Below are 23,947 nucleotides of genomic sequence, written 5' to 3'. Positions count from 1 at the left end.
TATAAGTCAAAGAAATACCCTTTCAGGCATAGAGTGACGAATAAATTATGCAAAAAAGAAGCAGAGAACTCTGGGTAGTTCTCAAGTTTAGGTGGAAAGCAGCTCCTGCATGGAGCACTCTCAACACCAGCGACACTCTAGATCTGCTCACCTCAAATGTCTGTTTTTCTATCAAAATCTTTAAGCATAGGATTAGCACAGTGCCATCCATGCTGAGATAGAAAAGGACAAAGTCTTTTGCCATTTGTACAGCAAAGTCTTTAAGCATAGGACTAGCACAGTGCTGTCCTTGCCGAGCTATAAAATGACAAAAGCCAATTACCACTCCAGGCACAGTATTACAGCTTTGAGTTGGTAAAATACCAATCAAGCCAACCTGAAATGAGTAAAAGCAACCCCTGACACAGTGTTTCGCTCTAATTAGAGCTCTTCAGAGAGGTATAGCTTTGTCCAGACACGAGGGAGCACCCAGTATAAGTCAAAGAAATACCCTTTCAGGCATAGAGTGACAAATAAATTATGCAAAAAAGAAGCAGAGAACTCTGGGTAGTTCTCAAGTTTAGGTGGAAAGCAGCTCCTGTATGGAGCACTCTCAACACCAGCGACACTCTAGATCTGCTCACCTCAAATGTCTGTTTTTCTATCAAAATCTTTAAGCATAGGATTAGCACAGTGCCATCCACGCCGAGATAGAAAAGGACAAAGTATTTTGCCATTTGTACAGCAAAGTCTTTAAGCATAGGACTAGCACAGTGCTGTCCTTGCCGAGCTGTAAAATGACAAAAGCCAATTACCACTCCAGGCACAGTATTACAGCTTTGAGTTGGTAAAATACCAATCAAGCCAACCTGAAATGAGTAAAAGCAACCCCTGACACAGTGTTTCGCTCTAATTAGAGCTCTTCAGGGAGGTATAGCTTTGTCCAGACACAAGGGAGCACCCAGTATAAGTCAAAGAAATACCCTTTCAGGCATAGAGTGACGAATAAATTATGCAAAAAAGAAGCAGAGAACTCTGGGTAGTTCTCAAGTTTAGGTGGAAAGCAGCTCCTGTATGGAGCACTCTCAACACCAGCGACACTCTAGATCTGCTCACCTCAAATGTCTGTTTTTCTATCAAAATCTTTAAGCATAGGATTAGCACAGTGCCATCCACGCCGAGATAGAAAAGGACAAAGACTTTTGCCATTTGTACAGCAAAGTCTTTAAGCATAGGACTAGCACAGTGCTGGCCTTGCCGAGCTGTAAAATGACAAAAGCCAATTACCACTCCAGGCACAGTATTACAGCTTTGAGTTGGTAAAATACCAATCAAGCCAACCTGAAATGAGTAAAAGCAACCCCTGACACAGTGTGTCGCTCTAATTAGAGCTCTTCAGAGAGGTATAGCTTTGTCCAGACACAAGGGAGCGCCCAGTATAAGTCAAAGAAATACCCTTTCAGGCATAGAGTGACGAATAAATTATGCAAAAAAGAAGCAGAGAACTCTGGGTAGTTCTCAAGTTTAGGTGGAAAGCAGCCCCTGTATGGAGCACTCTCAACACCAGCGACACTCTAGATCTGCTCACCTCAAATGTCTGTTTTTCTATCAAAATCTTTAAGCATAGGATTAGCACAGTGCCATCCACGCCGAGATAGAAAAGGACAAAGTCTTTTGCCATTTGTACAGCAAAGTCTTTAAGCATAGGACTAGCACAGTGCTGTCCTTGCCGAGCTGTTAAATGACAAAAGCCAATTACCACTCCAGGCACAGTATTACAGCTTTGAGTTGGTAAAATACCAATCAAGCCACCCTGAAATGAGTAAAAGCAACCCCTGACACAGTGTTTCGCTCTAATTAGAGCTCTTCAGAGAGGTATAGCTTTGTCCAGACACAAGGGAGCACCCAGTATAAGTCAAAGAAATACCCTTTCAGGCATAGAGTGACGAATAAATTATGCAAAAAAGAACCAGAGAACTCTGGGTAGTTCTCAAGTTTAGGTGGAAAGCAGCTCCTGTATGGAGCACTCTCAACAGCAGCGACACTCTAGATCTGCTCATCTCAAATGTCTGTTTTTCTATGAAAATCTTTAAGCATAGGATTAGCACAGTGCCATCCACGCCGAGATAGAAAAGGACAAAGTCTTTTGCCATTTGTACAGCAAAGTCTTTAAGCATAGGACTAGCACAGTGCTGTCCTTGCCGAGCTGTAAAATGACAAAAGCCAATTACCACTCCAGGCACAGTATTACAGCTTTGAGTTGGTAAAATACCAATCAAGCCAACCTGAAATGAGTAAAAGCAACCCCTGACACAGTGTTTCGCTCTAATTAGAGCTCTTCAGAGAGGTATAGCTTTGTCCAGACACAAGGGAGCACCCAGTATAAGTCAAAGAAATACCCTTTCAGGCATAGAGTGACAAATAAATTATGCAAAAAAGAAGCAGAGAACTCTGGGTAGTTCTCAAGTTTAGGTGGAAAGCAGCTCCTGCATGGAGCACTCTCAACACCAGCGACACTCTAGATCTGCTCACCTCAAATGTCTGTTTTTCTATCAAAATCTTTAAGCATAGGATTAGCACAGTGCCATCCACGCCGAGATAGAAAAGGACAAAGTCTTTTGCCATTTGTACAGCAAAGTCTTTAAGCATAGGACTAGCACAGTGCTGTCCTTGCCGAGCTATAAAATGACAAAAGCCAATTACCACTCCAGGCACAGTATTACAGCTTTGAGTTGGTAAAATACCAATCAAGCCAACCTGAAATGAGTAAAAGCAACCCCTGACACAGTGTTTCGCTCTAATTAGAGCTCTTCAGAGAGGTATAGCTTTGTCCAGACACAAGGGAGCACCCAGTATAAGTCAAAGAAATACCCTTTCAGGCATAGAGTGACGAATAAATTATGCAAAAAAGAAGCAGAGAACTCTGGGTAGTTCTCAAGTTTAGGTGGAAAGCAGCTCCTGTATGGAGCACTCTCAACACCAGCGACACTCTAGATCTGCTCACCTCAAATGTCTGTTTTTCTATCAAAATCTTTAAGCATAGGATTAGCACAGTGCCATCCACGCCGAGATAGAAAAGGACAAAGTCTTTTGCCATTTGTACAGCAAAGTCTTTAAGCATAGGAATAGCACAGTGCTGTCCTTGCCGAGCTGTAAAATGACAAAAGCCAATTACCACTCCAGGCACAATATTACAGCTTTGAGTTGGTAAAATACCAATCAAGCCAACCTGAAATGAGTAAAAGCAACCCCTGACACAGTGTTTCGCTCTAATTAGAGCTCTTCAGAGAGGTATAGCTTTGTCCAGACACAAGGGAGCACCCAGTATAAGTCAAATAAATACCCTTTCAGGCATAGAGTGACAAATAAATTATGCAAAAAAGAAGCAGAGAACTCTGGGTAGTTCTCAAGTTTAGGTGGAAAGCAGCTCCTGCATTGAGCACTCTCAACACCAGCGACACTCTAGATCTGCTCACCTCAAATGTCTGTTTTTCTATCAAAATCTTTAAGCATAGGATTAGCACAGTGCCATCCACGCCGAGATAGAAAAGGACAAAGTCTTTTGCCATTTGTACAGCAAAGTCTTTAAGCATAGGACTAGCACAGTGCTGTCCTTGCCGAGCTATAAAATGACAAAAGCCAATTACCACTCCAGGCACAGTATTACAGCTTTGAGTTGGTAAAATACCAATCAAGCCAACCTGAAATGAGTAAAAGCAACCCCTGACACAGTGTTTCGCTCTAATTAGAGCTCTTCAGAGAGGTATAGCTTTGTCCAGACACAAGGGAGCACCCAGTATAAGTCAAAGAAATACCCTTTCAGGCATAGAGTGACAAATAAATTATGCAAAAAAGAAGCAGAGAACTCTGGGTAGTTTTCAAGTTTAGGTGGAAAGCAGCTCCTGTATGGAGCACTCTCAACACCAGCGACACTCTAGATCTGCTCACCTCAAATGTCTGTTTTTCTATCAAAATCTTTAAGCATAGGATTAGCACAGTGCCATCCACGCCGAGATAGAAAAGGACAAAGTATTTTGCCATTTGTACAGCAAAGTCTTTAAGCATAGGACTAGCACAGTGCTGTCCTTGCCGAGCTGTAAAATGACAAAAGCCAATTACCACTCCAGGCACAGTATTACAGCTTTGAGTTGGTAAAATACCAATCAAGCCAACCTGAAATGAGTAAAAGCAACCCCTGACACAGTGTTTCGCTCTAATTAGAGCTCTTCAGGGAGGTATAGCTTTGTCCAGACACAAGGGAGCACCCAGTATAAGTCAAAGAAATACCCTTTCAGGCATAGAGTGACGAATAAATTATGCAAAAAAGAAGCAGAGAACTCTGGGTAGTTCTCAAGTTTAAGTGGAAAGCAGCTCCTGTATGGAGCACTCTCAACACCAGCGACACTCTAGATCTGCTCACCTCAAATGTCTGTTTTTCTATCAAAATCTTTAAGCATAGGATTAGCACAGTGCCATCCACGCCGAGATAGAAAAGGACAAAGACTTTTGCCATTTGTACAGCAAAGTCTTTAAGCATAGGACTAGCACAGTGCTGGCCTTGCCGAGCTGTAAAATGACAAAAGCCAATTACCACTCCAGGCACAGTATTACAGCTTTGAGTTGGTAAAATACCAATCAAGCCAACCTGAAATGAGTAAAAGCAACCCCTGACACAGTGTTTCGCTCTAATTAGAGCTCTTCAGAGAGGTATAGATTTGTCCAGACACAAGGGAGCACCCAGTATAAGTCAAAGAAATACCCTTTCAGGCATAGAGTGACAAATAAATTATGCAAAAAAGAAGCAGAGAACTCTGGGTAGTTCTCAAGTTTAGGTGGAAAGCAGCTCCTGTATGGAGCACTCTCAACACCAGCGACACTCTAGATCTGCTCACCTCAAATGTCTGTTTTTCTATCAAAATCTTTAAGCATAGGATTAGCACAGTGCCATCCACGCCGAGATAGAAAAGGACAAAGTCTTTTGCCATTTGTACAGCAAAGTCTTTAAGCATAGGACTAGCACAGTGCTGTCCTTGCCGAGCTGTAAAATGACAAAAGCCAATTACCACTCCAGGCACAGTATTACAGCTTTGAGTTGGTAAAATACCAATCAAGCCAACCTGAAATGAGTAAAAGCAACCCCTGACACAGTGTTTCGCTCTAATTAGAGCTCTTCAGAGAGGTATAGCTTTGTCCAGCCACAAGGGAGCACCCAGTATAAGTCAAAGAAATACCCTTTCAGGCATAGAGTGACGAATAAATTATGCAAAAAAGAAGCAGAGAACTCTGGGTAGTTCTCAAGTTTAGGTGGAAAGCAGCCCCTGTATGGAGCACTCTCAACACCAGCGACACTCTAGATCTGCTCACCTCAAATGTCTGTTTTTCTATCAAAATCTTTAAGCATAGGATTAGCACAGTGCCATCCACGCCGAGATAGAAAAGGACAAAGTCTTTTGCCATTTGTACAGCAAAGTCTTTAAGCATAGGACTAGCACAGTGCTGTCCTTGCCGAGCTGTTAAATGACAAAAGCCAATTACCACTCCAGGCACAGTATTACAGCTTTGAGTTGGTAAAATACCAATCAAGCCACCCTGAAATGAGTAAAAGCAACCCCTGACACAGTGTTTCGCTTTAATTAGAGCTCTTCAGAGAGGTATAGCTTTGTCCAGACACAAGGGAGCACCCAGTATAAGTCAAAGAAATACCCTTTCAGGCATAGAGTGGCGAATAAATTATGCAAAAAAGAACCAGAGAACTCTGGGTAGTTCTCAAGTTTAGGTGGAAAGCAGCTCCTGTATGGAGCACTCTCAACAGCAGCGACACTCTAGATCTGCTCATCTCAAATGTCTGTTTTTCTATGAAAATCTTTAAGCATAGGATTAGCACAGTGCCATCCACGCCGAGATAGAAAAGGACAAAGTCTTTTGCCATTTGTACAGCAAAGTCTTTAAGCATAGGACTAGCACAGTGCTGTCCTTGCCGAGCTGTAAAATGACAAAAGCCAATTACCACTCCAGGCACAGTATTACAGCTTTGAGTTGGTAAAATACCAATCAAGCCAACCTGAAATGAGTAAAAGCAACCCCTGACACAGTGTTTCGCTCTAATTAGAGCTCTTCAGAGAGGTATAGCTTTGTCCAGACACAAGGGAGCACCCAGTATAAGTCAAAGAAATACCCTTTCAGGCATAGAGTGACAAATAAATTATGCAAAAAAGAAGCAGAGAACTCTGGGTAGTTCTCAAGTTTAGTTGGAAAGCAGCTCCTGTATGGAGCACTCTCAACACCAGCGACACTCTAGATCTGCTCACCTGAAATGTCTGTTTTTCTATCAAAATCTTTAAGCATAGGATTAGCACAGTGCCATCCACGCCGAGATAGAAAAGGACAAAGTCTTTTGCGATTTGTACAGCAAAGTCTTTAAGCATAGGAATAGCACAGTGCTGTCCTTGCCGAGCTGTAAAATGACAAAAGCCAATTACCACTCCAGGCACAATATTACAGCTTTGAGTTGGTAAAATACCAATCAAGCCAACCTGAAATGAGTAAAAGCAACCCCTGACACAGTGTTTCGCTCTAATTAGAGCTCTTCAGAGAGGTATAGCTTTGTCCAGACACAAGGGAGCACCCAGTATAAGTCAAAGAAATACCCTTTCAGGCATAGAGTGACAAATAAATTATGCAAAAAAGAAGCAGAGAACTCTGGGTAGTTCTCAAGTTTAGGTGGAAAGCAGCTCCTGCATGGAGCACTCTCAACACCAGCGACACTCTTGATCTGCTCACCTCAAATGTCTGTTTTTCTATCAAAATCTTTAAGCATAGGATTAGCACAGTGCCATCCACGCCGAGATAGAAAAGGACAAAGTCTTTTGCCATTTGTACAGCAAAGTCTTTAAGCATAGAACTAGCACAGTGCTGTCCTTGCCGAGCTATAAAATGACAAAAGCCAATTACCACTCCAGGCACAGTATTACAGCTTTGAGTTGGTAAAATACCAATCAAGCCAACCTGAAATGAGTAAAAGCAACCCCTGACACAGTGTTTCGCTCTAATTAGAGCTCTTCAGAGAGGTATAGCTTTGTCCAGACACAAGGGAGCACCCAGTATAAGTCAAAGAAATACCCTTTCAGGCATAGAGTGACAAATAAATTATGCAAAAAAGAAGCAGAGAACTCTGGGTAGTTCTCAAGTTTAGGTGGAAAGCAGCTCCTGTATGGAGCACTCTCAACACCAGCGACACTCTAGATCTGCTCACCTCAAATGTCTGTTTTTCTATCAAAATCTTTAAGCATAGGATTAGCACAGTGCCATCCACGCCGAGATAGAAAAGGACAAAGTCTTTTGCCATTTGTACAGCAAAGTCTTTAAGCATAGGACTAGCACAGTGCTGTCCTTGCCGAGCTGTAAAATGACAAAAGCCAATTACCACTCCAGGCACAGTATTACAGCTTTGAGTTGGTAAAATACCAATCAAGCCAACCTGAAATGAGTAAAAGCAACTCCTGACACAGTGTTTCGCTCTAATTAGAGCTCTTCAGAGAGGTATAGCTTTGTCCAGACACAAGGGAGCACCCAGTATAAGTCAAAGAAATACCCTTTCAGGCATTGAGTGACGAACAAATTATGCAAAAAAGAAGCAGAGAACTCTGGGTAGTTCTCAAGTTTAGGTGGAAAGCAGCTCCTGTATGGAGCACTCTCAACAGCAGCGACACTCTAGATCTGCTCATCTCAAATGTCTGTTTTTCTATGAAAATCTTTAAGCATAGGATTAGCACAGTGCCATCCACGCCGAGATAGAAAAGGACAAAGTCTTTTGCCATTTGTACAGCAAAGTCTTTAAGCATAGGACTAGCACAGTGCTGTCCTTGCCGAGCTGTAAAATGACAAAAGCCAATTACCACTCCAGGCACAGTATTACAGCTTTGAGTTGGTAAAATACCAATCAAGCCAACCTGAAATGAGTAAAAGCAACCCCTGACACAGTGTTTCGCTCTAATTAGAGCTCTTCAGAGAGGTATAGCTTTGTCCAGACACAAGGGAGCACCCAGTATAAGTCAAAGAAATACCCTTTCAGGCATAGAGTGACAAATAAATTATGCAAAAAAGAAGCAGAGAACTCTGGGTAGTTCTCAAGTTTAGTTGGAAAGCAGCTCCTGTATGGAGCACTCTCAACACCAGCGACACTCTAGATCTGCTCACCTGAAATGTCTGTTTTTCTATCAAAATCTTTAAGCATAGGATTAGCACAGTGCCATCCACGCCGAGATAGAAAAGGACAAAGTCTTTTGCGATTTGTACAGCAAAGTCTTTAAGCATAGGAATAGCACAGTGCTGTCCTTGCCGAGCTGTAAAATGACAAAAGCCAATTACCACTCCAGGCACAATATTACAGCTTTGAGTTGGTAAAATACCAATCAAGCCAACCTGAAATGAGTAAAAGCAACCCCTGACACAGTGTTTCGCTCTAATTAGAGCTCTTCAGAGAGGTATAGCTTTGTCCAGACACAAGGGAGCACCCAGTATAAGTCAAAGAAATACCCTTTCAGGCATAGAGTGACAAATAAATTATGCAAAAAAGAAGCAGAGAACTCTGGGTAGTTCTCAAGTTTAGGTGGAAAGCAGCTCCTGCATGGAGCACTCTCAACACCAGCGACACTCTAGATCTGCTCACCTCAAATGTCTGTTTTTCTATCAAAATCTTTAAGCATAGGATTAGCACAGTGCCATCCACGCCGAGATAGAAAAGGACAAAGTCTTTTGCCATTTGTACAGCAAAGTCTTTAAGCATAGGACTAGCACAGTGCTGTCCTTGCCGAGCTGTAAAATGACAAAAGCCAATTACCACTCCAGGCACAGTATTACAGCTTTGAGTTGGTAAAATACCAATCAAGCCAACCTGAAATGAGTAAAAGCAACTCCTGACACAGTGTTTCGCTCTAATTAGAGCTCTTCAGAGAGGTATAGCTTTGTCCAGACACAAGGGAGCACCCAGTATAAGTCAAAGAAATACCCTTTCAGGCATTGAGTGACGAATAAATTATGCAAAAAAGAAGCAGAGAACTCTGGGTAGTTCTCAAGTTTAGGTGGAAAGCAGCTCCTGTATGGAGCACTCTCAACAGCAGCGACACTCTAGATCTGCTCACCTCAAATGTCTGTTTTTCTATCAAAATCTTTAAGCATAGGATTAGCACAGTGCCATCCACGCCGAGATAGAAAAGGACAAAGTCTTTTGCCATTTGTACAGCAAAGTCTTTAAGCATAGGACTAGCACAGTGCTGTCCTTGCCGAGCTGTAAAATGACAAAAGCCAATTACCACTCCAGGCACAGTATTACAGCTTTGAGTTGGTAAAATACCAATCAAGCCAACCTGAAATGAGTAAAAGCAACCCCTGACACAGTGTTTCGCTCTAATTAGAGCTCTTCAGAGAGGTATAGCTTTGTCCAGACACAAGGGAGCACCCAGTATAAGTCAAAGAAATACCCTTTCAGGCATAGAGTGACAAATAAATTATGCAAAAAAGAAGCAGAGAACTCTGGGTAGTTCTCAAGTTTAGTTGGAAAGCAGCTCCTGTATGGAGCACTCTCAACACCAGCGACACTCTAGATCTGCTCACCTGAAATGTCTGTTTTTCTATCAAAATCTTTAAGCATAGGATTAGCACAGTGCCATCCACGCCGAGATAGAAAAGGACAAAGTCTTTTGCGATTTGTACAGCAAAGTCTTTAAGCATAGGAATAGCACAGTGCTGTCCTTGCCGAGCTGTAAAATGACAAAAGCCAATTACCACTCCAGGCACAATATTACAGCTTTGAGTTGGTAAAATACCAATCAAGCCAACCTGAAATGAGTAAAAGCAACCCCTGACACAGTGTTTCGCTCTAATTAGAGCTCTTCAGAGAGGTATAGCTTTGTCCAGACACAAGGGAGCACCCAGTATAAGTCAAAGAAATACCCTTTCAGGCATAGAGTGACAAATAAATTATGCAAAAAAGAAGCAGAGAACTCTGGGTAGTTCTCAAGTTTAGGTGGAAAGCAGCTCCTGCATGGAGCACTCTCAACACCAGCGACACTCTTGATCTGCTCACCTCAAATGTCTGTTTTTCTATCAAAATCTTTAAGCATAGGATTAGCACAGTGCCATCCACGCCGAGATAGAAAAGGACAAAGTCTTTTGCCATTTGTACAGCAAAGTCTTTAAGCATAGAACTAGCACAGTGCTGTCCTTGCCGAGCTATAAAATGACAAAAGCCAATTACCACTCCAGGCACAGTATTACAGCTTTGAGTTGGTAAAATACCAATCAAGCCAACCTGAAATGAGTAAAAGCAACCCCTGACACAGTGTTTCGCTCTAATTAGAGCTCTTCAGAGAGGTATAGCTTTGTCCAGACACAAGGGAGCACCCAGTATAAGTCAAAGAAATACCCTTTCAGGCATAGAGTGACAAATAAATTATGCAAAAAAGAAGCAGAGAACTCTGGGTAGTTCTCAAGTTTAGGTGGAAAGCAGCTCCTGTATGGAGCACTCTCAACACCAGCGACACTCTAGATCTGCTCACCTCAAATGTCTGTTTTTCTATCAAAATCTTTAAGCATAGGATTAGCACAGTGCCATCCACGCCGAGATAGAAAAGGACAAAGTCTTTTGCCATTTGTACAGCAAAGTCTTTAAGCATAGGACTAGCACAGTGCTGTCCTTGCCGAGCTGTAAAATGACAAAAGCCAATTACCACTCCAGGCACAGTATTACAGCTTTGAGTTGGTAAAATACCAATCAAGCCAACCTGAAATGAGTAAAAGCAACTCCTGACACAGTGTTTCGCTCTAATTAGAGCTCTTCAGAGAGGTATAGCTTTGTCCAGACACAAGGGAGCACCCAGTATAAGTCAAAGAAATACCCTTTCAGGCATTGAGTGACGAACAAATTATGCAAAAAAGAAGCAGAGAACTCTGGGTAGTTCTCAAGTTTAGGTGGAAAGCAGCTCCTGTATGGAGCACTCTCAACAGCAGCGACACTCTAGATCTGCTCATCTCAAATGTCTGTTTTTCTATGAAAATCTTTAAGCATAGGATTAGCACAGTGCCATCCACGCCGAGATAGAAAAGGACAAAGTCTTTTGCCATTTGTACAGCAAAGTCTTTAAGCATAGGACTAGCACAGTGCTGTCCTTGCCGAGCTGTAAAATGACAAAAGCCAATTACCACTCCAGGCACAGTATTACAGCTTTGAGTTGGTAAAATACCAATCAAGCCAACCTGAAATGAGTAAAAGCAACCCCTGACACAGTGTTTCGCTCTAATTAGAGCTCTTCAGAGAGGTATAGCTTTGTCCAGACACAAGGGAGCACCCAGTATAAGTCAAAGAAATACCCTTTCAGGCATAGAGTGACAAATAAATTATGCAAAAAAGAAGCAGAGAACTCTGGGTAGTTCTCAAGTTTAGTTGGAAAGCAGCTCCTGTATGGAGCACTCTCAACACCAGCGACACTCTAGATCTGCTCACCTGAAATGTCTGTTTTTCTATCAAAATCTTTAAGCATAGGATTAGCACAGTGCCATCCACGCCGAGATAGAAAAGGACAAAGTCTTTTGCGATTTGTACAGCAAAGTCTTTAAGCATAGGAATAGCACAGTGCTGTCCTTGCCGAGCTGTAAAATGACAAAAGCCAATTACCACTCCAGGCACAATATTACAGCTTTGAGTTGGTAAAATACCAATCAAGCCAACCTGAAATGAGTAAAAGCAACCCCTGACACAGTGTTTCGCTCTAATTAGAGCTCTTCAGAGAGGTATAGCTTTGTCCAGACACAAGGGAGCACCCAGTATAAGTCAAAGAAATACCCTTTCAGGCATAGAGTGACAAATAAATTATGCAAAAAAGAAGCAGAGAACTCTGGGTAGTTCTCAAGTTTAGGTGGAAAGCAGCTCCTGCATGGAGCACTCTCAACACCAGCGACACTCTAGATCTGCTCACCTCAAATGTCTGTTTTTCTATCAAAATCTTTAAGCATAGGATTAGCACAGTGCCATCCACGCCGAGATAGAAAAGGACAAAGTCTTTTGCCATTTGTACAGCAAAGTCTTTAAGCATAGGACTAGCACAGTGCTGTCCTTGCCGAGCTGTAAAATGACAAAAGCCAATTACCACTCCAGGCACAGTATTACAGCTTTGAGTTGGTAAAATACCAATCAAGCCAACCTGAAATGAGTAAAAGCAACTCCTGACACAGTGTTTCGCTCTAATTAGAGCTCTTCAGAGAGGTATAGCTTTGTCCAGACACAAGGGAGCACCCAGTATAAGTCAAAGAAATACCCTTTCAGGCATTGAGTGACGAATAAATTATGCAAAAAAGAAGCAGAGAACTCTGGGTAGTTCTCAAGTTTAGGTGGAAAGCAGCTCCTGTATGGAGCACTCTCAACACCAGCGACACTCTAGATCTGCTCACCTCAAATGTCTGTTTTTCTATCAAAATCTTTAAGCATAGGATTAGCACAGTGCCATCCACGCCGAGATAGAAAAGGACAAAGTCTTTTGCCATTTGTACAGCAAAGTCTTTAAGCATAGGACTAGCACAGTGCTGTCCTTGCCGAGCTGTAAAATGACAAAAGCCAATTACCACTCCAGGCACAGTATTACAGCTTTGAGTTGGTAAAATACCAATCAAGCCAACCTGAAATGAGTAAAAGCAACCCCTGACACAGTGTTTCGCTCTAATTAGAGCTCTTCAGAGAGGTATAGCTTTGTCCAGACACAAGGGAGCACCCAGTATAAGTCAAAGAAATACCCTTTCAGGCATAGAGTGACGAATAAATTATGCAAAAAAGAAGCAGAGAACTCTGGGTAGTTCTCAAGTTTAGGTGGAAAGCAGCTCCTGTATGGAGCACTCTCAACACCAGCGACACTCTAGATCTGCTCACCTCAAATGTCTGTTTTTCTATCAAAATCTTTAAGCATAGGATTAGCACAGTGCCATCCACGCCGAGATAGAAAAGGACAAAGTCTTTTGCCATTTGTACAGCAAAGTCTTTAAGCATAGGACTAGCACAGTGCTGTCCTTGCCGAGCTGTGAAATGACAAAAGCCAATTACCACTCCAGGCACAGTATTACAGCTTTGAGTTGGTAAAATACCAATCAAGCCAACCTGAAATGAGTAAAAGCAACCCCTGACACAGTGTTTCGCTCTAATTAGAGCTCTTCAGAGAGGTATAGCTTTGTCCAGACACAAAGGAGCACCCAGTATAAGTCAAAGAAATACCCTTTCAGGCATAGAGTGACGAATAAATTATGCAAAAAAGAAGCAGAGAACTCTGGGTAGTTCTCAAGTTTAGGTGGAAAGCAGCCCCTGTACGGAGCACTCTCAACACCAGCGACACTCTAGATCTGCTCACCTCAAATGTCTGTTTTTCTATCAAAATCTTTAAGCATAGGATTAGCACAGTGCCATCCACGCCGAGATAGAAAAGGACAAAGTCTTTTGCCATTTGTACAGCAAAGTCTTTAAGCATAGGACTAGCACAGTGCTGTCCTTGCCGAGCTGTTAAATGACAAAAGCCAATTACCACTCCAGGCACAGTATTACAGCTTTGAGTTGGTAAAATACCAATCAAGCCAACCTGAAATGAGTAAAAGCAACCCCTGACACAGTGTTTCGCTCTAATTAGAGCTCTTCAGAGAGGTATAGCTTTGTCCAGACACAAGGGAGCACCCAGTATAAGTCAAAGAAATACCCTTTCAGGCATAGAGTGACGAATAAATTATACAAAAAAGAAGCAGAGAACTCTGGGTAGTTCTCAAGTTTAGGTGGAAAGCAGCTCCTGTATGGAGCACTCTCACACCAGCGACACTCTAGATCTGCTCACCTCAAATGTCTGTTTTTCTATCAAAATCTTTAAGCATAGGATTAGCACAGTGCCATCCACGCCGAGATAGAAAAGGACAAAGTCTTTTGCCATTTGTACAGCAAAGTCTTTAAGCATGGACTAGCACAGTGCTGTCCTTGCCGAGCTGTAAAATGACAAAAGCCAAATACCACTCCAGGCACAGTATTACAGCTTTGAGTTGGTAAAATACCAATCAAGCCAACCTGAAATGAGTAAAAGCAACCCCTGACACAGTGTTTCGCTCTAATTAGAGCTCTTCAGAGAGGTATAGCTTTGTCCAGACACAAGGGAGCACCCAGTATAAGTCAAAGAAATACCCTTTCAGGCATAGAGTGACAAATAAATTATGCAAAAAAGAAGCAGAGAACTCTGGGTAGTTCTCAAGTTTAGTTGGAAAGCAGCTCCTGTATGGAGCACTCCCAACACCAGCGACACTCTAGATCTGCTCACCTGAAATGTCTGTTTTTCTATCAAAATCTTTAAGCATAGGATTAGCACAGTGCCATCCACGCCGAGATAGAAAAGGACAAAGTCTTTTGCGATTTGTACAGCAAAGTCTTTAAGCATAGGAATAGCACAGTGCTGTCCTTGCCGAGCTGTAAAATGACAAAAGCCAATTACCACTCCAGGCACAGTATTACAGCTTTGAGTTGGTAAAATACCAATCAAGCCAACCTGAAATGAGTAAAAGCAACCCCTGACACAGTGTTTCGCTCTAATTAGAGCTCTTCAGAGAGGTATAGCTTTGTCCAGACACAAGGGAGCACCCAGTATAAGTCAAAGAAATACCCTTTCAGGCATAGAGTGACGAATAAATTATGCAAAAAAGAAGCAGAGAACTCTGGGTAGTTCTCAAGTTTAGGTGGAAAGCAGCTCCTGTATGGAGCACTCTCAACACCAGCGACACTCTAGATCTGCTCACCTCAAATGTCTGTTTTTCTATCAAAATCTTTAAGCATAGGATTAGCACAGTGCCATCCACGCCGAGATAGAAAAAGGCAAATTCTTTTGCCATTTGTACAGCAAAGTCTTTAAGCATAGGACTAGCACAGTGCTGTCCTTGCCGAGCTGTAAAATGACAAAAGCCAATTACCACTCCAGGCACAGTATTACAGCTTTGAGTTGGTAAAATACCAATCAAGCCAACCTGAAATGAGTAAAAGCAACCCCTGACACAGTGTTTCGCTCCAATTAGAGCTCTTCAGAGAGGTATAGCTTTGTCCAGACACAAGGGAGCACCCAGTATAAGTCAAAGAAATACCCTTTCAGGCATAGAGTGACGAATAAATTATGCAAAAAAGAAGCAGAGAACTCTGGGTAGTTTTCAAGTTTAGGTGGAAAGCAGCTCCTGTATGGAACACTCTCAACACCAGCGACACTCTAGATCTGCTCACCTCAAATGTCTGTTTTTCTATCAAAATCTTTAAGCATAGGATTAGCACAGTGCCATCCACGCCGAGATAGAAAAGGACAAAGTCTTTTGCCATTTGTACAGCAAAGTCTTTAAGCATAGGACTAGCACAGTGCTGTCCTTGCCGAGCTGTAAAATGACACAAGCCAATTACCACTCCAGCCACAGTATTACAGCTTTGAGTAGGTAAAATACCAATCAAGCCAACCTGAAATGAGTAAAAGCAACCCCTGACACAGTGTTTCGCTCTAATTAGAGCTCTTCAGAGAGGTATAGCTTTGTCCAGACACAAGGGAGCACCCAGTATAAGTCAAAGAAATACCCTTTCAGGCATAGAGTGACGAATAAATTATGCAAAAAAGAAGCAGAGAACTCTGGGTAGTTCTCAAGTTTAGGTGGAAAGCAGCTCCTGTATGGAGCACTCTCAACACCAGCGACACTCTAGATCTGCTCACCTCAAATGTCTGTTTTTCTATCAAAATCTTTAAGCATAGGATTAGCACAGTGCCATCCACGCCGAGATAGAAAAGGACAAAGTCTTTTGCCATTTGTACAGCAAAGTCTTTAAGCATAGGACTAGCACACTGCTGTCCTTGCCGAGCTGTAAAATGACAAAAGTCAATTACCACTCCAGGCACAGTATTACAGCTTTGAGTTGGTAAAATACCAATCAAGCCAACCTGAAATGAGTAAAAGCAACCCCTGACACAGTGTTTCGCTCTAATTAGAGCTCTTCAGAGAGGTATAGCTTTGTCCAGACACAAGGGAGCACCCAGTATAAGTCAAAGAAATACCCTTTCAGGCATAGAGTGACGAATAAATTATGCAAAAAAGAAGCAGAGAACTCTGGGTAGTTCTCAAGTTTAGGTGGAAAGCAGCTCCTGTATGGAGCACTCTCAACACCAGCGACACTCTAGATCTGCTCACCTCAAATGTCTGTTTTTCTATCAAAATCTTTAAGCATAGGATTAGCACAGTGCCATCCACGCCGAGATAGAAAAGGACAAAGTCTTTTGCCATTTGTACAGCAAAGTCTTTAAGCATAGGACTAGCACAGTGCTGTCCTTGCCGAGCTATAAAATGACAAAAGCCAATTACCACTCCAGGCACAGTATTACAGCTTTGAGTTGGTAAAATACCAATCAAGCCAACCTGAAATGAGTAAAAGCAACCCCTGACACAGTGTTTCGCTCTAATTAGAGCTCTTCAGAGAGGTATAGCTTTGTCCAGACACAAGGGAGCACCCAGTATAAGTCAAAGAAATACCCTTTCAGGCATAGAGTGATGAATAAATTATGCAAAAAAGAAGCAGAGAACTCTGGGTAGTTCTCAAGTTTAGGTGGAAAGCAGCTCCTGTATGGAGCACTCTCAACACCAGCGACACTCTAGATCTGCTCACCTCAAATGTCTGTTTTTCTATCAAAATCTTTAAGCATAGGATTAGCACAGTGCCATCCACGCCGAGATAGAAAAGGACAAAGTCTTTTGCCATTTGTACAGCAAAGTCTTTAAGCATAGGACTAGCACAGTGCTGTCCTTGCCGAGCTGTAAAATGACAAAAGCCAATTACCACTCCAGGCACAGTATTACAGCTTTGAGTTGGTAAAATACCAATCAAGCCAACCTGAAATGAGTAAAAGCAACCCCTGACACAGTGTTTCGCTCTAATTAGAGCTCTTCAGAGAGGTATAGCTTTGTCCAGACACAAGGGAGCACCCAGTATAAGTCAAAGAAATACCCTTTCAGGCATAGAGTGACAAATAAATTATGCAAAAAAGAAGCAGAGAACTCTGGGTAGTTCTCAAGTTTAGTTGGAAAGCAGCTCCTGTATGGAGCACTCCCAACACCAGCGACACTCTAGATCTGCTCACCTGAAATGTCTGTTTTTCTATCAAAATCTTTAAGCATAGGATTAGCACAGTGCCATCCACGCCGAGATAGAAAAGGACAAAGTCTTTTGCGATTTGTACAGCAAAGTCTTTAAGCATAGGAATAGCACAGTGCTGTCCTTGCCGAGCTGTAAAATGACAAAAGCCAATTACCACTCCAGGCACAGTATTACAGCTTTGAGTTGGTAAAATACCAATCAAGCCAACCTGAAATGAGTAAAAGCAACCCCTGACACAGTGTTTCGCTCTAATTAGAGCTCTTCAGAGAGGTATAGCTTTGTCCAGACACAAGGGAGCACCCAGTATAAGTCAAAGAAATACCCTTTCAGGCATAGAGTGACGAATAAATTATGCAAAAAAGAAGCAGAGAACTCTGGGTAGTTCTCAAGTTTAGGTGGAAAGCAGCTCCTGTATGGAGCACTCTCAACACCAGCGACACTCTAGATCTGCTCACCTCAAATGTCTGTTTTTCTATCAAAATCTTTAAGCATAGGATTAGCACAGTGCCATCCACGCCGAGATAGAAAAAGGCAAATTCTTTTGCCATTTGTACAGCAAAGTCTTTAAGCATAGGACTAGCACAGTGCTGTCCTTGCCGAGCTGTAAAATGACAAAAGCCAATTACCACTCCAGGCACAGTATTACAGCTTTGAGTTGGTAAAATACCAATCAAGCCAACCTGAAATGAGTAAAAGCAACCCCTGACACAGTGTTTCGCTCCAATTAGAGCTCTTCAGAGAGGTATAGCTTTGTCCAGACACAAGGGAGCACCCAGTATAAGTCAAAGAAATACCCTTTCAGGCATAGAGTGACGAATAAATTATGCAAAAAAGAAGCAGAGAACTCTGGGTAGTTTTCAAGTTTAGGTGGAAAGCAGCTCCTGTATGGAGCACTCTCAACACCAGCGACACTCTAGATCTGCTCACCTCAAATGTCTGTTTTTCTATCAAAATCTTTAAGCATAGGATTAGCACAGTGCCATCCACGCCGAGATAGAAAAGGACAAAGTCTTTTGCCATTTGTACAGCAAAGTCTTTAAGCATAGGACTAGCACAGTGCTGTCCTTGCCGAGCTGTTAAATGACAAAAGCCAATTACCACTCCAGGCACAGTATTACAGCTTTGAGTTGGTAAAATACCAATCAAGCCAACCTGAAATTAGTAAAAGCAACCCCTGACACAGTGTTTCGCTCTAATTAGAGCTCTTCAGAGAGGTATAGCTTGTCCAGACACAAGGGAGCACCCAGTATAAGTCAAAGAAATACCCTTTCAGGCATAGAGTGACGAATAAATTATGCAAAAAAGAAGCAGAGAACTCTGGGTAGTTCTCAAGTTTAGGTGGAAAGCAGCTCCTGTATGGAGCACTCTCAACACCAGCGACACTCTAGATCTGCTCACCTCAAATGTCTGTTTTTCTATCAAAATCTTTAAGCATAGGATTAGCACAGTGCCATCCACGCCGAGATAGAAAAGGACAAAGTCTTTTGCCATTTGTACAGCAAAGTCTTTAAGCATAGGACTAGCACACTGCTGTCCTTGCCGAGCTGTAAAATGACAAAAGTCAATTACCACTCCAGGCACAGTATTACAGCTTTGAGTTGGTAAAATACCAATCAAGCCAACCTGAAATGAGTAAAAGCAACCCCTGACACAGTGTTTCGCTCTAATTAGAGCTCTTCAGAGAGGTATAGCTTTGTCCAGACACAAGGGAGCACCCAGTATAAGTCAAAGAAATACCCTTTCAGGCATAGAGTGACGAATAAATTATGCAAAAAAGAAGCAGAGAACTCTGGGTAGTTCTCAAGTTTAGGTGGAAAGCAGCTCCTGTATGGAGCACTCTCAACACCAGCGACACTCTAGATCTGCTCACCTCAAATGTCTGTTTTTCTATCAAAATCTTTAAGCATAGGATTAGCACAGTGCCATCCAGGCCGAGATAGAAAAGGACAAAGTCTTTTGCCATTTGTACAGCAAAGTCTTTAAGCATAGGACTAGCACAGTGCTGTCCTTGCCGAGCTATAAAATGACAAAAGCCAATTACCACTCCAGGCACAGTATTACAGCTTTGAGTTGGTAAAATACCAATCAAGCCAACCTGAAATGAGTAAAAGCAACCCCTGACACAGTGTTTCGCTCTAATTAGAGCTCTTCAGAGAGGTATAGCTTTGTCCAGACACAAGGGAGCACCCAGTATAAGTCAAAGAAATACCCTTTCAGGCATAGAGTGATGAATAAATTATGCAAAAAAGAAGCAGAGAACTCTGGGTAGTTCTCAAGTTTAGGTGGAAAGCAGCTCCTGTATGGAGCACTCTCAACACCAGCGACACTCTAGATCTGCTCACCTCAAATGTCTGTTTTTCTATCAAAATCTTTAAGCATAGGATTAGCACAGTGCCATCCACTTCGAGATAGAAAAGGACAAAGTCTTTTGCCATTTGTACAGCAAAGTCTTTAAGCATAGGACTAGCACAGTGCTGTCCTTGCCGAGCTGTAAAATGACAAAAGCCAATTACCACTCCAGGCACAGTATTACAGCTTTGAGTTGGTAAAATACCAATCAAGCCAACCTGAAATGAGTAAAAGCAACCCCTGACACAGTGTTTCGCTCTAATTAGAGCTCTTCAGAGAGGTATAGCTTTGTCCAGACACAAGGGAGCACCCAGTATAAGTCAAAGAAATACCCTTTCAGGCATAGAGTGACGAATAAATTATGCAAAAAAGAAGCAGAGAACTCTGGGTAGTTCTCAAGTTTAGGTGGAAAGCAGCTCCTGTATGGAGCACTCTCAACACCAGCGACACTCTAGATCTGCTCACCTCAAATGTCTGTTTTTCTATCAAAATCTTTAAGCATAGGATTAGCACAGTGCCATCCACGCCGAGATAGAAAAGGACAAAGTCTTTTGCCATTTGTACAGCAAAGTCTTTAAGCATAGGACTAGCACAGTGCTGTCCTTGCCGAGCTGTTAAATGACAAAAGCCAATTACCACTCCAGGCACAGTATTACAGCTTTGAGTTGGTAAAATACCAATCAAGCCACCCTGAAATGAGTAAAAGCAACCCCTGACACAGTGTTTCGCTCTAATTAGAGCTCTTCAGAGAGGTATAGCTTTGTCCAGACACAAGGGAGCACCCAGTATAAGTCAAAGAAATACCCTTTCAGGCATAGAGTGACAAATAAATTATGCAAAAAAGAAGCAGAGAACTCTGGGTAGTTCTCAAGTTTAGGTGGAAAGCAGCTCCTGTATGGAGCACTCTCAACACCAGCGACACTCTAGATCTGCTCACCTGAAATGTCTGTTTTTCTATCAAAATCTTTAAGCATATGATTAGCACAGTGCCATCCACGCCGAGATAGAAAAGGACAAAGTCTTTTGCGATTTGTACAGCAAAGTCTTTAAGCATAGGAATAGCACAGTGCTGTCCTTGCCGAGCTGTAAAATGACAAAAGCCAATTACCACTCCAGGCACAATATTACAGCTTTGAGTTGGTAAAATACCAATCAAGCCAACCTGAAATGAGTAAAAGCAACCCCTGACACAGTGTTTCGCTCTAATTAGAGCTCTTCAGAGAGGTATAGCTTTGTCCAGACACAAGGGAGCACCCAGTATAAGTCAAAGAAATACCCTTTCAGGCATAGAGTGACGAATAAATTATGCAAAAATGAAGCAGAGAACTCTGGGTAGTTCTCAAGTTTAGGTGGAAAGCAGCTCCTGCATGGAGCACTCTCAACACCAGCGACACTCTAGATCTGCTCACCTCAAATGTCTGTTTTTCTATCAAAATCTTTAAGCATAGGATTAGCACAGTGCCATCCACGCTGAGATAGAAAAGGACAAAGTCTTTTGCCATTTGTACAGCAAAGTCTTTAAGCATAGGACTAGCACAGTGCTGTCCTTGCCGAGCTATAAAATGACAAAAGCCAATTACCACTCCAGGCACAGTATTACAGCTTTGAGTTGGTAAAATACCAATCAATCCAACCTGAAATGAGTAAAAGCAACCCCTGACACAGTGTTTCGCTCTAATTAGAGCTCTTCAGAGAGGTATAGCTTTGTCCAGACACGAGGGAGCACCCAGTATAAGTCAAAGAAATACCCTTTCAGGCATAGAGTGACAAATAAATTATGCAAAAAAGAAGCAGAGAACTCTGGGTAGTTCTCAAGTTTAGGTGGAAAGCAGCTCCTGTATGGAGCACTCTCAACACCAGCGACACTCTAGATCTGCTCACCTCAAATGTCTGTTTTTCTATCAAAATCTTTAAGCATAGGATTAGCACAGTGCCATCCACGCCGAGATAGAAAAGGACAAAGTATTTTGCCATTTGTACAGCAAAGTCTTTAAGCATAGGACTAGCACAGTGCTGTCCTTGCCGAGCTGTAAAATGACAAAAGCCAATTACCACTCCAGGCACAGTATTACAGCTTTGAGTTGGTAAAATACCAATCAAGCCAACCTGAAATGAGTAAAAGCAACCCCTGACACAGTGTTTCGCTCTAATTAGAGCTCTTCAGAGAGGTATAGCTTTGTCCAGACACAAGGGAGCGCCCAGTATAAGTCAAAGAAATACCCTTTCAGGCATAGAGTGACAAATAAATTATGCAAAAAAGAAGCAGAGAACTCTGGGTAGTTCTCAAGTTTAGGTGGAAAGCAGCTCCTGTATGGAGCACTCTCAACACCAGCGGCACTCTAGATCTGCTCACCTCAAATGTCTGTTTTTCTATCAAAATCTTTAAGCATAGGATTAGCACAGTGCCATCCACGCCGAGATAGAAAAGGACAAAGTCTTTTGCCATTTGTACAGCAAAGTCTTTAAGCATAGGACTAGCACAGTGCTGTCCTTGCCGAGCTGTAAAATGACAAAAGCCAATTACCACTCCAGGCACAGTATTACAGCTTTGAGTTGGTAAAATACCAATCAAGCCAACCTGAAATGAGTAAAAGCAACCCCTGACACAGTGTTTCGCTCTAATTAGAGCTCTTCAGAGAGGTATAGCTTTGTCCAGACACAAGGGAGCACCCAGTATAAGTCAAAGAAATACCCTTTCAGGCATAGAGTGACGAATAAATTATGCAAAAAAGAAGCAGAGAACTCTGGGTAGTTCTCAAGTTTAGGTGGAAAGCAGCCCCTGTATGGAGCACTCTCAACACCAGCGACACTCTAGATCTGCTCACCTCAAATGTCTGTTTTTCTATCAAAATCTTTAAGCATAGGATTAGCACAGTGCCATCCACGCCGAGATAGAAAAGGACAAAGTCTTTTGCCATTTGTACAGCAAAGTCTTTAAGCATAGGACTAGCACAGTGCTGTCCTTGCCGAGCTGTAAAATGACAAAAGCCAATTACCACTCCAGGCACAGTATTACAGCTTTGAGTTGGTAAAATACCAATCAAGCCAACCTGAAATGAGTAAAAGCAACCCCTGACACAGTGTTTCGCTCTAATTAGAGCTCTTCAGAGAGGTATAGCTTTGTCCAGACACAAGGGAGCACCCAGTATAAGTCAAAGAAATACCCTTTCAGGCATAGAGTGACAAATAAATTATGCAAAAAAGAAGCAGAGAACTCTGGGTAGTTCTCAAGTTTAGTTGGAAAGCAGCTCCTGTATGGAGCACTCTCAACACCAGCGACACTCTAGATCTGCTCACCTGAAATGTCTGTTTTTCTATCAAAATCTTTAAGCATAGGATTAGCACAGTGCCATCCACGCCGAGATAGAAAAGGACAAAGTCTTTTGCGATTTGTACAGCAAAGTCTTTAAGCATAGGAATAGCACAGTGCTGTCCTTGCCGAGCTGTAAAATGACAAAAGCCAATTACCACTCCAGGCACAATATTACAGCTTTGAGTTGGTAAAATACCAATCAAGCCAACCTGAAATGAGTAAAAGCAACCCCTGACACAGTGTTTCGCTCTAATTAGAGCTCTTCAGAGAGGTATAGCTTTGTCCAGACACAAGGGAGCACCCAGTATAAGTCAAAGAAATACCCTTTCAGGCATAGAGTGACAAATAAATTATGCAAAAAAGAACCAGAGAACTCTGGGTAGTTCTCAAGTTTAGGTGGAAAGTAGCTCCTGTATGGAGCACTCTCAACAGCAGCGACACTCTAGATCTGCTCAGCTCAAATGTATGTTTTTCTATGAAAATCTTTAAGCATAGGATTAGCACAGTGCCATCCACGCCGAGATAGAAAAGGACAAAGTCTTTTGCCGTTTTGTACAGCAAAGTCTTTAAGCATAGGACTAGCACAGTGCTGTCCTTGCCGAGCTGTAAAATGACAAAAGCCAATTACCACTCCAGGCACAGTATTACAGCTTTGAGTTGGTAAAATACCAATCAAGCCAACATGAAATGAGTAAAAGCAACCCCTGACACAGTGTTTCGCTCTAATTAGAGCTCTTCAGAGAGGTATAGCTTTGTCCAGACACAAGGGAGCACCCAGTATAAGTCAAAGAAATACCCTTTCAGGCATAGAGTGACGAATAAATTATGCAAAAAAGAAGCAGAGAACTCTGGGTAGTTCTCAAGTTTAGGTGGAAAGCAGCTCCTGTATGGAGCACTCTCAACACCAGCGACACTCTAGATCTGCTCACCTCAAATGTCTGTTTTTCTATCAAAATCTTTAAGCATAGGATTAGCACAGTGCCATCCACGCCGAGATAGAAAAGGACAAAGACTTTTGCCATTTGTACAGCAAAGTCTTTAAGCATAGGACTAGCACAGTGCTGGCCTTGCCGAGCTGTAAAATGACAAAAGCCAATTACCACTCCAGGCACAGTATTACAGCTTTG

The sequence above is a fragment of the Triturus cristatus genome, chromosome 1_1 (assembly GCF_964204655.1).
Source record: "Triturus cristatus chromosome 1_1, aTriCri1.1, whole genome shotgun sequence".
Classification (NCBI taxonomy): domain Eukaryota; kingdom Metazoa; phylum Chordata; class Amphibia; order Caudata; family Salamandridae; genus Triturus; species Triturus cristatus.
Note: the sequence above shows the minus strand (reverse complement) of the source record.